The sequence below is a fragment of the Ursus maritimus genome, unplaced genomic scaffold (genome assembly GCF_017311325.1).
Source record: "Ursus maritimus isolate PB19 unplaced genomic scaffold, ASM1731132v1 scaffold_11, whole genome shotgun sequence".
Classification (NCBI taxonomy): Eukaryota; Metazoa; Chordata; class Mammalia; order Carnivora; family Ursidae; genus Ursus; species Ursus maritimus.
In genome coordinates, this window is record NW_024423453.1 from 25,250,681 (window position 1) to 25,265,795 (window position 15,115).

Sequence of the window (15,115 nt, forward strand, 5' to 3'; positions counted from 1 at the left end):
GATATTTTAACAATGTTTGTTCTTCCAATTCATGAGCATGGAATGTCTTTCCATTTCTTTGTGTCCTCTTCGATTTCTTTTATCAGCGTTAATAGTTTTCAGAGTACGGGTCTTTCACCTCTTTGTTTAGGTTTATTCCTAGGTATCTTGTTATTTTTGGTGCAGTTGTAAATGGGATTGTTTTCCTTATTTCTCTTTCTGTTGCTTCATTACTGGTGTACAGAAATGCAACAGTTTTCTGTACATCGCTTTTGTATCCTGTGACTTTACTGAATTTGTTTATCAGTTCTAGCAGGGTTTTTTTGTGTGTGTGTGGAGTTTTTTGGCTTTTCTATATATAGTATCATGTCATCTGTAAATAGTGAAAGTTTGATTTCTCCCTTACTGATTTGTGTACATTTTATTTCTTTGTGTTGTATGATTGCTGGGGCTAGGACTTCTAGTACTATGTTCAATAAAAGCAGTGAGAGTGAATATCCTTGTCTTATTACTGACCTTAGGGGAAAAACTCTCAGTTTTTCCACATTGAGGATGATATTAGCTGTGGGTTTGTCATATATGGCCTTTATTATGTTGAGGTACCTTCTCTCTAAACATACTTTGTTGAGGGTTTTTATCATGAATGGATGTTGTACTTTGTCAAATGCTTTTTTAGAATCTATTGACATTATTATATGATTCTTATCCTTTCTTTTTATTAATGTGATGTATCACACTGATTGATTTGCAAATATTGAACTGCCCTTGCAACCCAGGAATAAATTCCACTAAATCATGGTGAGTGCATTTTTTAATGTAGTGTTGGTTTGCTAGCATTTTGTTGAGGATTTTTGTATCTGTGTTCATCAGAGATATTAGTCCGTTGCTCTCTTTTTTTGTGGTGTCTTTATCTGGTTTTGGCATCATGGTAATGTTGGCCTCATAGAATGAATTTGGAAGTTTTCCTTCTTTTTCTATGTTTTGGAATAGTTTGAGAAGAATAGGGATTAACTTTTCTTTAAATAATTGGTAGAATTTGCCTGTGAAGCCATCTGGTCTTGGACTTTAGTTTGTTGGGAGTTTTTTGATTACTGATTCAATTTCTTTGCTGGTAATCAGTCTGTTCAAAATCTCTTTTTCTTCCTTTTTCAGTTTTGGTAGGTTGTATGTTTCTAGGAATTTATCCATTTCTTCTAAGTTGTTCAATTTGTTGGCATATAGCTTTTCATAATATTCTCTACAATTTTTTGCATTTCTGTGATATTGTTATTTCTCCTCTCTCATTTGTGACTTTATTTATTTGAGTCCCTTCTTTTTTTCTTGATTAGTCTTGCTAGAGGTTTATCGGTTTATTAATTTTTTCAAAGGACTGGCTCCTGGTTGATCTGTTCTATCATTTTTTGTTTGTTCATTTGTTTTTGTTTCTAGCTCATTTATTTCCATTCTAATCTTTATTTTTTCCCTTTCTTCTGCTGGTTTTAGGTGTTTGGTTTTTTTTCTTCCTAGCTGCTTCTTAAGAAATATTTTTTAAAGTGTAAATTGAATCCTGGAACTCAGGCTTCTGATACAAGGGAGTTAATAACTGATACATGAGTAGATAGATGTTCAGTAAATACTTAAAATATAAATTTTATTTTATATTAGGATGGAGTTCTCACAGCAGCATGAACATAGTACAATCTAAGGGGGAAAAAAAGTAGGAATGCTCCTGGTGAAACAGTTAAAGATATTTTTGTTTGTTTTCCCAGCAAGGCAGTATAACTAATGTAAGAATATGGAGTCAGAAGTTTGATGGTTTGGTATTTCTGGAAAAAAAAAACCCAATGTGACATTTAAAAAAGGTAGTGGAGAGGGAAATTATGATTGTAGAAAGCTGATAATATTTGTGAGATGGAATATTGAGTTAAAACAGGAATACTGATCTTTTTTCCAACTCTGTGACTTATTTATTTTATAACTGGAAGTTTATACTTCTTATTTTTTATATTAAGTGTGTGTTACTGTTAAGTGTTTGGATTAATGGAAATGGAACAGAACAGGGAATGTTCTTTGGGGATGTTCGACAGAGAATTAGCATAGGTGATTAAAGCCATGAAGGTAAATTTATTGATGAGGGATTATAAGTAAAAAGAAAAGAAAAGAAAACAATTAGATCTATAAAGAATAGTCACTAAAGGGAACTGAAAATGAATCAGTCAAATAATAACAGCAAGGACCAAAACAACCAACATTTATGGAGTGTTAATTATATGCCTGGCTTTTTGTTAAGCACATTACATCATTTAACAATAATTACAATAATTTTAATACATATAATTTTAGTGCAGATGAATAAGAAGTAATGTCATGATGCTTGAATGGTGTCCAATATGAGCAGATTTTAAGACTGCAAACTAATCAACAGTGCCAAAAATGAAGCAAGAACAGAGAAGTTGAAAAATAAAATGTGCTTTTTTCTTACTATATTTCTTCATGTTTACACTGAAAAAGAGATGATTTTAATAAAAACTTCATTGTAGTCAATAAATTTCCTAATTTTGAAAGAGTAAGCAATATTTTTTATTTTATTTATGCTCCATTTTATTTCTGTATTAAATGCCCACATTAATATATTAGGAGAGACATTTCTCAAATTCTCAGTATTTAAGGAGCACCAAATAATGTCCTTTTCCCAGTTTATCCACAGTTCTTTTTTAGAGTAAATATGGACATTTAAACTCTTGGATTGAGACCTGTAAAGAACCGTCAGCACAGAAGGATTCCATCTCAGCTCCTGCATTAAGAGACTTGGTCAACCCTAACTTGGCTTCTACCAGCCTAAGCCCAACGCTCTGGGACAATTCAGGTCCTTTTTGAGCTTCTGCCTGGCTCAGGGTTGTCAACAAAATTTTCTATTTGGCTAGAACAAATAGAAAGGAAAAACCCCTGCCCTCCTTAGAACATTTAGTAAAAATGTCTTACAATAGTGAATGCTTAGTTTGCCTTAGTTTCATAAATCTGCACACATATTAATCATTTCAAAATCATTCAATATTATTTTTAAAAAGAATATGCAATGCTATTTTCCCTAATGTGACCTCATATTGCGAGTTAAAAAACAGCTAGATTCATGATAATACTAAAGAAAGGTCATTAATTATTAATTGGATTAATCAATAAATATTCTTTTAGAGCATTCTAAATACCAGACACTCAAGTAGTTTGGGAATTTAACTAGGTTGGATTTGAGCAATACTCGAATTAAAAAAGGAAGAGAGTCATATTAGTTTATGATAAAAAATTCCATTCTAGTGATTATCAAGTTGGTCAGTAGTGGAATGAGCAAGGGTGAAGTTAATATGAAGTGAAGAAGTGAGTCCAAAAAGACATCTGGGGGAACAATCAGAAAGAACTTTGGGCTGAAATAAGACTTTATATTTTTTCTAAGTAAAATATAAAGGCAAAGATCTTGATAGCAGAAGAATGGTAATTTGATTCATATGTGGAATTACACTGTTCTGCAGACAATATAATCTAGAGGGGTAAAAACAAAGACTGAAGGTCATTAAGAAAGTGCTTTTAGTAGTCCAGCTGAGGAAAAGACATTCAAAAGAGATTTAAATATTGCACAAAATGAGAATATGTAGGATTTAGGTTATGTTTTGAAGTTAAAGTGGACAAAATTTGCTAACGGATTGGATATAGGGTGTGAAAGAAAGAGAGGAACCAAATACATATATTTTTGGCTTGAAAGTTAAATGATGGTAAATGGAAAATGTATACTAAGAATGAATATTGAATGAGAATAGAATTCAATCCCAGATCCAGCAGTTGTCACTTGAGGTGCATTCTTGATAGCCTATTTGTATGACTTCATATAATATTGAGGGTTAGGGACAGTATTAACAGCGCAGGGTTGGATATAGATGTTTGGGTCCTGAGATTAGGGATGCATGCTGACGCACGCATACAGAGAGGAACTCTAGTTAGAAAGCAAAGATATGCTTGCATTTAGTGAGAAATTGTGTTATAATAATTTAGCATGAAAGATAAAAGGTAGGAAAAGATGTATTTATAAAGTTTCAGTTGCATTAAGTTTCATTATGTTTTGTTGCAGTAAAGCAAACCAACTCTTCTGTGACATCTAGAATAGCTATAAAAATCTTGGAAAAAATATTAGTTTCATATAACTGTAATTAGAATCAAGAATTATGGAGACATGATCCCAAAGATAAATAAAACTCCATGCTAAGAGACAAACATTTGAAGTTTCTTTTCAACCAGATATCTACTAATTCTAGAAGACATGAAACTGAGAAAGAAAAGCTAAGATAATATTTAGCTAAGCAGGGCTACCAGGTAAATCAGAGCTTGTCATGTGTCATAGTTTTGTATCAGGGCCCAAGAAAAACAGGAGAATTGGAAATAAGCCAACGTTCTCACAGACTGAAATGTAGCCTAACTCATTACAATATCCATGAACCAGAACTGATAGTGCCCCTATTGATTCTAATAGAAAATAACATCATGTTAGATCTCACAACATTACAATTTTATATATAACTTTTGGTATATCATCATCGTCATCATCACCTGGCCACAGGAGATGGGACAGTGCAATTGAAAACTAAAAGAAATAATAAAAATAGATGTTACAAATATTGTTTTCAAACACAAATTTAAAATAAATATGCCTAATATGATCAAAAGGATAAAATAAGAGATTGAAACTTTGCAAAGGAGTTGGAAATCATAAAAAAAAATCAGAGGAAAATTTGGAATAAAAATTAAAATAAAATCAACTCAAAATTTGCTAGTGAAAAAACTAATGGACATATAAGAATAGAAGGAAATCCATTTTCATATTAAGAGAATAGCCCTTATTACTTACATTACATACATATAAATTTCCTCTACAGAAATCTAAAAATTGCCTGTTATCAATACTTGTAATTAACACTGTATGATATTGTTATAGTGCAATAATGTAATACGAGGAAAGAAAAATAATTATAAAAACTGGAAAAGAAGAAATAAAACTGTGCTTGCTAAGTCATATGATTTTATACCTCAAAATTGGAAATAACTTATAATTATTAGAATTTGTAATCCAGTTTAGATATTTGCCATTTAATATATAAAAATATAAGGTCAATATGCAAAAAAAATTAACAACTTTATTTTATTTTGTCTAAGCATTAGAGAGATAAAAGAAAATGTATATTAATTATACAATAATTTAATCAAATGCATATGAGTAAGTCTAAGGAAAGTTATGTTAAACATGAAAAACAAATACTATGTTCAGAAAAAAACTAGAGCCTATAGAAATGGGAAAAGACTTAATATTGTAAAGATATGAGTTCTCAAATTGCCTTGAAGACTCGATGCAATTCCAGATAAAAATGCAAAATAAAAATCTACCAAAATGTTCATATTCTGACAATCTCAACTTAAAACTTGCATAAAATTGAGAATGAGCAAGAAGAGCAAAATCAATTTTGAAGAATGAGGTAGAAGACCTTGTTTTATAGTTATCAAGATTTTTTACACTCCTAAAACATTTTAAAGATGTGATTTCAATCATTGAAAAAATAGTTGAAACAAAATATTGGTATAAAATATTGATATATTAAAGTGATGGCACTATAAAGTGGCAGGAAACAAATGGCTAGTTTGTTAAGACTATCATAATAAAATTCCATAGGCTGGGTATCTTAAACAACAGAAATTTATTTTTTCACAGTTATGGAGGCTTAAGTTCAAGATCAAGGTTTTGGTAAGTTTGGTTTCTTCTGAGGCCTCCTTCCCACCACGGTTCGTACATGGCCACCTTCTCACCATGTCCTCTAATGGCCTTTTCTCTGTGCAAGCACATCTTTGGTGTCTCTTTGTGTTTACAAATTTCATCTTTTTATAAAGACACCCGTCAGACTGGATTAGTGCCCATACTAACAACGTCATTTTGATTTAATCGTGTCTTTAAGGGGCTTTTCTCCAAATACAATCCCATTCTGGGGTACTGGAGTTGGGGTTTCAAGACATTAATTTGAGGACAGGGTAAAATTTCAGCCCATAAGAAATGGCCTTTAAATAACTGTTTCTGGATCAGCTGGAGGGCCAAATAAAAATAAAACCTGATTCCTGTCTCTCTCCATAAAATAAATCAATTTCATGTGAATTATTGTTCTAAATATTCCAATTACACACATTATGCTTTATGAAAATTTCCCACCATTCTTTGATATTCTGTTTGTTCATTTCATTTTTTATTTTCACATTTCAATAGGGGAGTTTTTATTCATACCTTCAAGCCTTGTCCAGGATACTGATGAGCCTATCAAAGGTATTTTCCATTTATGATGTTTTTTGTTGTTAATATTTCTTTTTGATTGTTTCTTAAAGTTGTAATCACTCTATTTGCATTGCCCATATGTATTTCATGTTGTCTTTTTTTCCCATTAGAGCCCTTAACATATTAATTGTAATTATTTTAAATTCCTTGCCTGTTAATTCCAAAATTGGTGTCATATTTGAGTCCGATGCTGATGATTGCTTTGTTTCTTCAGATTTTTTTTCTCGTCTTTTAGTATGCCTCATGACTTTATGTTGAAAGCCAGACATAATGTATTAGATAATAGAAATAGAAATAAATCAACATTTAGTGTAAGAGTTTATGTGTATCTGGCTATAAATTGGATTGTGTTTGATATTTTCTGTAGCTGTATGTACAGAGGCTTCAAATTTATCTAGAGTCCTTGATTTTGTCTCCCTTGTTATCTTAGGGCTTCCCTCAGAATTTCCCTTTAGATACAGTCTGTGCCTTGCACCTCTCTCAGTTGTAATCCACCTTTATTACCCTACAGCCCACCTGATGAAATGCTAAGGTATGGGAAAGGGAAAACATTTTATAATATCATGATTAATGTTTCATCTTTTAGTGGTCCTGTGTTCCTGGGTTATGACCTTCACATGTATTTCTTAGACCCTTGACTCCCTACAGTGAGTAGGAAGACTATAGGATTATAAAGTTGCATAATTGCCTTTCTCCAAGTCAGAAAATGCTCTGGCAATGTATTTTCCCATGAAGAGTGTACTTTTTTTTTTTTTAATAGAGAATTCTCTGAATATGCTTCAAAGTGTATACTTCTCCCTTCACATGCCAGAAACATAGAGAAATTTTTCACAGGTATTTGTCCTGAGAACCTGGTGGGATTACTGTGACTTAAACCCACAAAAGTGTGGAAGATACCCTAAGACTGAGTGCACAGGAGTTTTTCACTCTCAAAGTAATGTATACTAAGCCTCTAGCAATTTCTCAAAATTATCATTTACTTTTTTTGACAAATTTATGGCCCTGGTGGTCCTTATCTCAGGTAAGCTGGTCTTGGCTGTAATTCTTTGTATTCTTCTGTCTATCCAGATTTCAGAAAGGAGGTTTGCATACAAAGATCAGTTGCATTTCAATACACTAACAATAAAACATCTGAAAAATGAATAGAGAAAATTATCCCACTCCCAATAACATCAAAAATAATAAAATATATTGAAACAAATTTAACCAAGGAAGTAAAAGGTCTGTACAATGACAACTACAAGACTTTGATGAAAGAAATTAAAGAAGACACAAACAGATGGAAAGATATCCTATGTTCATAGATTGAAAGAATTAGTATTGTTAAAATGTCCATACTACTCCAAAATATCTATAAATTCAATGCCATTTCTATCAAAAATCAAGGCATTTTCTGCAGAAACAGAAAAAAAAAAACTACTCTGAAAATCTTATGGAACCACAAAAGATTTTTAATAGCCAAAGCAAATCCTGAGCAAGAAGAACAAATCAAGAGGCATCATACCTGCTTATTTCAAGCTATACTACAAAGCTACAATAATTAAAGCAGTATTTTTGTGTGATTTAATTTTTCTCTTTATCAGGTAAATATACTATTTCTATTAAAACAAGAGTGAAACTAAAAAAAAAAAATAGTGGCATAACAATAGATATATAGACCGATGGAACAGAATAGAGAGCCCAGAAAAATAAAATCAGACCTCTGTCTTACACCATGAACAAGAATTAACTTGCAATAAAGACTTAAACATAAAATCTGATTCCATAATTTTTGTAGCAGAAAATATATGGGATAATCCCCTTGACATAAATCTTGGCAATGATGTTTTGGATTTGACACTGAAAGCAAAAGCAACAAAAACAAAATCAAGAAGAGGGGGGAAAAGTGGGGCTACAGCAAATTAAAAAGCAAAGGAAACAATCAACAAATAATAAAATCAACTCAAAATTTGCTAGTGAAAAACTAATGGACACATAAGAATAGAAGGAAATTCATTTTCATGTTAGGAGAAGAATAGCCCTTATTAACTTACATCAAGTACCATACATATAAATTTTCAACAAAATGAAAAGGAACCTACATGATGGGAGAAAATATTTGCAAATCATAAATCTGATAAGGGGTTAATATCCAAAATATATAAAGAATTCATACAATTCAACGGAAAAAAAAAAGCTGCTTAAAAAAAGGGCACAGCAACTGAGTCGGCATTTTTTCAAAGAAGACATACACATGGCCAACAGACACATGAAAGATGCTCAGCATCAGGAAAATGCAAATCAAAACCACAATGAGATCACCTCACACTGATTACAATGGCTACCTGCAAGAAGGTCAGGGAGACAACGACTGGTGAGGATGTGAAGATAAAACATTTTATAGTGTTAGTGGGAATGCACATTGGTTTAGTCACTATGCAAAACAGTATGGGGGTTCCTCAAAAAATTAAAGTTAGAACTATCATGTGATCCAGCAATCTCATTTCTGGGTATATAGTCAAAAGAAATAAAACGAGATATCAAAGAGGTACACGTGCTCCCATGTTTAGGGCAACATTATTTACATTAGCCGAGAAATGGAAACAAGCTCGGTGTCCATCATCAGGTGAATGTATAATGAAGTGCTATATACAATGGAATGTCATTCAGCCATGAGAAAGAAGAAAATCCTGCATTTGTGACAACATGGATGGAGTTTATGGGTATTATGTTAAGTGAGGTAAGTCATACAGAAAAAGATGAATACTGTATTAATCATTTATATGTGGAATCTAAAAACCTGAAGTGAAGTTATAAAAACAGAGAGAAATGGTGGTTATTAGAGACTAAGGAATGGGGGAATTGGGGATATATTTATTAAGGGTTCATACTTACAACTAGTACATAAATAAGTCGTGGAAAGCTAATGCACAGCATAATAATTTTAGGCAACAATACTGTATTATAAACTTCAAAGCTGTTAATAGACTAGATCTTAATTGTTCTCACCACAAAAAAGAAATGAAAATTATGAGACGTGATAGAGGTGTCAGCTAACACTACCGTGGTAATCATATTGCAATATATAAATGTATCAAAGCAACATGTTATGCACCTTAAACTTACACAATGTTATATGTTAATTATATATTAATTAAAATAAATAATTTTTTAAAAAGAATGGTGGTTAACTCCATGACTTCAAATTTCAGATGGGACCTTAGATTTCCCAGAATACTCTTGGCATATGTGAAAGTAGTTATCACAGTATTCTATAAATATTGGTTTAGCTGTTTCTCTCTTCAGTGTAATAACTTACTTCTCTAACCACCCTGGATAGCACACTGTGTATTTTTATTCATTTGTGTTCAATTGAAATTTGTTAGATAAAATATCCGATCAAAAATTCTCCATTTGACCTCATTTTCACCTTGAATCTTGCTGATGCTTTTATTATGCACTTACTAATAAGCAATCTAAATTTAATGGCTCTCCCCTTTTATCCATTAATTAAACCCTTTTAGAAAAATATGTTCATGTTGTTGAGTGCAGTAATGGAATATGAAAAGTGTAAAATCAGCACTTTTCTTTAGCTCAGCCATCTTTAAATACAAGAACAGATAACTTCTCCCAACAATTAAATTATATTAATTCAAACAGAAGGAGATTGCTATATTTTGAAGCATTTCACTTTAGTGATTGTCTAGAGGCATATTACTTAGGTAAAACAGAGACCACTAGTTTCAGCATCACAGTGCTATACTGGTACATGTTTAATTGGCTGAGCAGGGATAGGAAGGAATCCTGATTTGTATCATTTGTTGATTTATTTTCTATAAATACCCCCTAAATCATTGATTTGAAGGAATGTGATGTCATGGAATACAGACTTGAGAGTATATAGGCACAGTTGTTTTTCAAAGGCAACCACTCAGCACAAAACTGCTTGCAATTAAAAAAAAAAGTCAGTTACAGGTGGTGTAATAGATAAAATAAAGCTCTCTTAAATTATTCTACTTCAGACTTCACATCATGGCAGTTAAAAATTTAACATTATACTTTTAAAATCACTTTTCTCTGAAACTAACATTTTAAGTCCATTTTAGAGGGATTATCATATTAAATCATTTTAATTTCACCAACAATTTCAAGTATATTTGGCAAAGGGGCAGATGGCCTAAAGTGAGGAAAGGCTTTCCATATTGCATAAGGATATATGCAAAGAGATAGAAAAATGGCCTCAGAAAAGATATGCTTCATTAGTTTAGTCTTTGCCTTCAACTACTCTTTGCACAGATAGAGCTTTATTTCAGATATCTTTCATGAATGTCCTAGGATAAGAATTACAATAGAATTTAAATGACAAAATACCCATTTTAGTATGAAGTTTGCCCAGGTTTACATTTTCAATACATATATTTTTAACATGTGTATTTGACAAAAAAACATAAATGTGGAGATATTTTGGTGTTTTAAAGACTTTATCTTTTAACTGACAGTGTTATCTATGGAAATATAAGATATATTGCAGTTTATTTTTAACAAATAGAACATTTCTACATCTTGCTCCAATTACATAGTTTTAGCAAATTCTTCAATTACTACGTATTCTCTAACGGGATGAACTGATTTATTGGTGGCTTCTTGTGTGCCTTCCATTCTCCTGTCTGTGTACAATTCATTTACACTGGAAAAGGATGTATTTTCAGGGAGATCTTTTAAGGTTAGCTGCAAAGCAGTAGGTTTAGTTCTTAAATATTGAAAAACTCCTATAGTACTAATCAAGTAATATGACTCTAGCATTGAAGACAAATATTTCATTACTTTGCATAAAATAAAGATAGACTATTTGGTAGACACTTCTTAAAAATATGCTATTCTGGGTGTGCCTGTGTGGCTCAGTTAGTTAAGCATCTGCCCTCAGCTCAGGTCATGATCTCAGAGTCCTGGGATGAGCCCAGCATTGGGCTCTCTGCTCAGTGGGGAGTCTGCTTCTCCCTCTCACTCTCCCTCTGTGCTTTCCCTCCCCCTTATCTCTCAAATAAATAAATAAAATCTTTAAAAAAATGTTATTCTGGTATAATTGTATAGACATTTCTTATTTTTGGTGACTTACATACATTATTTCAACCGATGTTTAAATTACTCAATAAAAATTCTTATGGAAAAGATTTAGTTTGTGCGAGCACTGTGCTAGGTTCTAGAAATGAGTTCTCATAACAACAAGAATAAGTGATTTCAGGTAGACAAAACAATTTATCCTTCATAAAGGCATGAAACTGTGTGATGTGCCAAAAAAGAATTAGCACAGGGGCCAGAATTCAATACACCAACATTTGAAAAATTCCATCTCTATCATATTCATCACATGTTCTGAGGAAAATTGCACACATGAGAATTGAATGATTATCTAAAGACAACAGGCTAAATTGATAATTGAGGTGAATAATTTGTGTAATAAAGTAAATTTATTTAAGGGACTTGATTACTCATATTCATTATCTGCATGATGTGAAGTGCTCTACTTTCAACTCTGCTTTAACTAATGAGAACATCTTTTTAACATAATTGATGTTAAAATATCTTCCTTATGGATTTTATTATTTTTTGTGTATTGGTGTTACACAATTTTATTTCCTAGGGCAAGGATTTTTAGGGTCCCTAAAAATTAACACATATGATTCTAAGATATATTGAGATATTAACCTATGTTTTTCTTTTCTCTTTTATTTTCCCTGAATGTGTTTCTTTGTTCATTTTCAAGTGAAAGATATGAGACAAGACAGAAGCCAAAAGTAGTCTAAGTCTTGGTGTTTGTTTCCCAAACCTTAAATGCCTAGAAGTGTTTGTAAGATTGGAGTATTTAGTAGTGAAAGGGGAGTGTGGAATTTCATATACAACATCATGCACAGATTCAATAAGGGAGAATCACTAGGATTGTGGCTGAAGTTTCCTTTATGAACTTGGAGATTTGAATGTGTATACTTTATCAAAAGAGACTCTACAGGTGTGATTAAGTTAAAGATCTTGAGATGGGATAATTATCCTGGATTATCTGGGTGGGACCCACATAATCATAAGAATTCTTATAAGTGAAAGAGAGATGCAGGAAAATACAAGTGATGTAATGTAAGAAAGGCTCAACCGATCATTGCTGATTTGAAGATGGAAAAAGTCCGGGAACCAATAAATGTTGGTAGTCCACAGAAGCTGGAAAAGACAAGAAAATGGTTCTCCCCTAGATCTTCCAGAGAAGAGCACCACTTTACTGATACCATGACATAAGTCCAGTGAGATCAATTTTGGACTTCAGATATTCAGAATTGTAAGATGTTTTTGTGTTGTTCTAAGTTGCTATATTTGTGTAATTTTTATACATCAACCATAGGAAATAAATACAAATAAAATGTAAGGAAGATGGCAAGAGAACGGATTAAATGGCTCTGTGGTTGATGTGTTTAGCAGAGGGAGAGTTATAAACAGACAAACAGGCTCTCTTGCTCCAAGCATGGCACAGAATCAGAAGAAGCAGGCCAATGAGCGTGAAAAGCCATACTATGAGAACGATGTTTCAGTGTGAACAGAGGTGAAGTGATGACCAGATGAGTTTGGGGACCCAGATTAATTTCTATGCAGAGTTAATGACCTTAAGCCTGACTTTGATACCATCCTTTATTTTAGAACTAATTATCAAATTCTTTATTTTACTTATGTTTTGTGCACAAATATTTAGAAACATTATTTATATTTATATTTCCAGTTCTTTGATTTATTGGCAAATCTCAAAATACTAACTTAATATTCTTAATAGTAAACAATACCAAATGAAAGTATCTATATTTCATTTATTTTTACTGAAATTCTATTTTTAGATAGGGAACCAAATATGCTGTTTCTTTCTTTACATCTCTTTAGAATCTCTTTAAAATGTTGACTGCACACTTTTAACATGCTTACAACCTAATTCACAGTATCATAGAGTTTGAGATATTTAAAAACTCTTAGGAAATACTTATAGTAGAGAAAGAGTATCTAAGAGTACACAATCAAATATACATGACAAATATATATGAGTGAGAGTGTTACAATTTTTTAAAATAATTCTTAAGTTAATCATGAATCTAAGATTAACATAAATATCTATGTGGGAAATAAACATAATTTAAAATATATGTATAAGCCCAACTGGATTCATTTTTTTCTTAATTACTTTCAATTTCAGGTTCTGGAATTTTTTTCAACTGAAAGATTGCTAAAATAAGGCCATTGACATTCAATTTCCTACACCCTTAAAAATGGCAATTATATTAGAAGCATTAAAAATGTTTCATATGAACTTAACCAGAGCTCCAACCTGGTTTCAGATAGTTAAAATATTTGAAATTATCTTTTAGTTGCCTAATTTACCCTTACTCTTTCTTTTAATTTTAATAAATATTTAAATCAATGAAATATTTAATGAGTATTTTGACATTAAAAGAAGAATCAGTCTTGCTATTTCAAAAGAATAAGATTTAAGATTATTTGCGAGAGTTGGGGGAGCAATTTGCCCTGTCAAGTCAATTTGGATGACCCTAAATATTTTTATTGTAATTGCCCTTTAGAATCCATACAAGAGAATCAGTTAATATATTGATTACATTTATTTTTCTTGTAATGGCTGGACGTGTAGTATTTTCAATTATCTATACTAGAGAGAAATAGGGAAAATAGACTCAACACATCATTTAGTGTATATTTATTGCATGGTTATGTCTGGTAGCTATTCAAATTAAGTTGGTTATTGAAAAGGTTCAGCTCTCATTTTTCATACAATTATAAAATATGAAGGAAATATTTGCACGGCAAGAATAAAGGTAATGTCTGACAACAAAATTATAATTGTATATTGATAGGGTATTAGTGATCATCCAATCTAAATTTTCTTTTTAATAGGAAAAGAAATTGAGAGTGAAAAGTTTATTGACTTGCCCAAGGTTTTTAACTACCTAGGAACATTCAAAGATATGAAACTTTGTCTTCACTTTATTGCTTATTTGTTTTTTTCTTCAGGTTATTGCAGTCAATACTTTGATTTTTTACAGACAATACAATAAGGATGTTTTGCACATGACTTTTTCTTTGAGTACTGTAATATATGTTATTGCTGTGAAGCGTGCATTTTACTAAAGCTGGCTTAATACATCTTCTCAATCCTTCACCTTATACTTGCCTGCAGAAACATTGATATCTACCGAAGATGTTTGCTACAGATTACAAAATAAGTATACAAAATATCTCTATGCTTTCCCCAGTCCCTCCATGCATGCTTCAACACTGGAGGAGAAATATAGATGCAGAAGAAATAGAATGAGTGGGAAAGAAGAAGAAAGAGTCTTAAAGACACCATGCTTTGTTTCTTCTCTCTCTACCTGAATTATGAGATCAAATGTGAACTGAGGAGATGGATGATAACTTAATTGAATTTGATGTTAAAGTTTTAATTTGATCAATATAAAAGAATGAAGGTATCCAGAGAAAAGAACAAGAAATAATCCTTGGGCTGCATTAAACACAATGCTTTAATGGCCATGTAGGGATAAAAATATGAGGACTTGAAGTCACTCAAACAAGAGTGCTAGAACTAAATAAGTACATGTATAAAGCCAGATTCCCCCCAAACCAGGTTCCCCCCAAAGCTTTTCAGTGAAAGCGTAGGGTAGGAAACCTAAAATTTAATTGAGATTAAGGGTGACCAGAAGGGGACTATACTATCTTGACCTCTCATGGGGCTGGTTACAATTAAAAGAAAAAAAGAAGAGAAGAGAAGAGAAGAGAAGAGAA